Here is a 2,061-nt window from a genome sequence, read left to right on the forward strand (position 1 = left end):
CAGAGAAGCTGATCCTACAGTGTTCACGTCCCCGAGGACTGCTTCTGAAAACGAGACCTTAAAAGTCAGGACGTTTTTATATCCACCAACGGTGGATATAAAAAAAACCCAAACAAGTAACTTAATGTGAAAATTGGCAACATTTTGTAAAATCACAGTTTTGGAAGCAAAGACTTTTTTCAGCTTGAGGACATTTTGGGAAATATCAGGGAGAAGTTTTGGAAAGTTTAAATTAAAAAACAGTGAGGTGTTTTTCAGTGCAAATGTTTTAGGTCAAACACGAAAGAAAGGTCACGTTTGTTTGTAGGGATGTTTTGGAATTTGAGAATATTTGAAAAAATTACAAAATGTATTTTAAATTATGAACATTTATGGAAAATAAAAACCTTTCTCTGTTTTTTCCAAATCTGAGGACATGGGACATTTTTTGGAAATTGTGAAAAAGGTTTGGACAAATTTACAGTTGAAGCCATTTTGTAAAATGATCACAGTTGTGGAATATTTGGACATTTGTCAACCAAAATTGGACATTTAAAAAAAAAAAAAAAAACAGCATTAAAATGACATTACAAAACAAATTTTATTTATTTTTTTTAAAACTTTAAACTTTTTGGAAAGAATGGAACATTTTTATTTTTTCAAAGAATTTTTCTCAGACATTTTCAGAACATAATGGGAAAAACACGGAATTTAATTCAGAATTTAAAACATTTTTTTATTCTAACATCTCTAAAAAGTGATGCCTCTTAAGGCTTCCTGAAGCTGTCTGAGAAAAACAACAAATTATAAGTTAATAAGGGACCATTAGCAAACATTACTTTTTAATGATGAAACGGTAAAACACGGTAAATATGAATAAAAATGAAATTGAGATAAAAGCTCTGTTTTACTGACCTGCTTTTCTCTTTCTCTTTCTGTTTTCAGAGTTTTTAAGAAAGCCAGTCCCAACGGAAAGGTGAGTCCTCGTCCAACATGTCCTTGAACATCCACATAGACAAACAGCAGGGACACTCAACCTGCTTTAGCTGGGGGCCACTTTGACAAAATGACAGGAGGCCAGGGGCCACTCCAGCAGACCATGTATGCATGTGTTTCTAGGATTTTGGGAAATTTCTACAATTTTAGGACATTTCTTGGATTTTATGATTCTTGGATTTTAGGACGTTTGTCAGGATTTAAGTATGTTATTAAGGATTTTGGATATTTTGGGAAATTTCTTGGATTTTAAGACATTTTTTGTATTATAGGACATGTCTAGAATGTTGGGACATTTCTCAGATTTTAGGACGTTTCTCAGGATTTAAGCATCTTTCGAGGACTTTAGAAAGTCTTTTCAGGATTTCAGGACTTTTCTTAGGATTTTATCTCTTGAATTTTAGGACATTTCTCAGACTTAAGGAAGTTTTTTGGGGGCAATTTTAGAATGTTTCTGGGATTTTAGGAAATTTCACAGATATTAGGACATATCTTGGACTTAAGGGAGATTTTTAAAATCTTTAGATTTTTAAGACACTTGATTGTGATTGGCTGTTTGGTGTGGACACTTGATTGTGATTGGCTGATGGAGCTGCTGTGTTTGTCCCTCAGCTCACCGTCTATCTGGGGAAGAGGGACTTTGTGGACCATGTGGACCTGGTGGAGCCTGTCGGTGAGATCAGTTTTTACTTTGTTGCTCATCAGACAGTCAGAAAATAGTTCCTGAGGTGTCCCTCTGCTATCTGTTTCATCTGTCAGATTGTGGTTTGGACGGTAGAAATCGTCCGTCCTCTCGCTGCCTGTTTGACTTTTTGACTTTTCTTCCCTCAGACGGCGTCGTCCTGATCGACCCAGAGTACCTGAAGGAGAGGAAAGGTGAGACATCTGAGCCTGCAGCCTGTTTATGGAGCCGCTGGTTCAATATTTCTACTTTATATACAGAAGACACTTCATTCTCAGACACTTATCAAATATTAAACTGCGTGTCTTTTATGCCAAATTTGAAGAATTGAAGTTGTTCTTGAAATACTGTATTCACAAGAGTGAGGCAGATGAGGTCACAGGGACCATGACCTTTGACCTTTG

At 35.9% G+C, this 2,061-nt stretch overlaps 1 long non-coding RNA gene across 1 annotated transcript; it reads left to right on the forward strand.

Annotated features, from left to right (window-relative positions):
• Positions 1-921: 921 nt before the first annotated feature.
• Positions 922-1,851, forward strand: LOC121965076. The gene is made up of 3 exons (XR_006107447.1): positions 922-955; positions 1,588-1,648; positions 1,807-1,851. It is a non-coding gene; the product is annotated as an uncharacterized LOC121965076 (long non-coding RNA).
• Positions 1,852-2,061: the final 210 nt, after the last annotated feature.

Source organism: Plectropomus leopardus, unplaced genomic scaffold (genome assembly GCF_008729295.1).
Source record: "Plectropomus leopardus isolate mb unplaced genomic scaffold, YSFRI_Pleo_2.0 unplaced_scaffold18508, whole genome shotgun sequence".
Classification (NCBI taxonomy): domain Eukaryota; kingdom Metazoa; phylum Chordata; class Actinopteri; order Perciformes; family Serranidae; genus Plectropomus; species Plectropomus leopardus.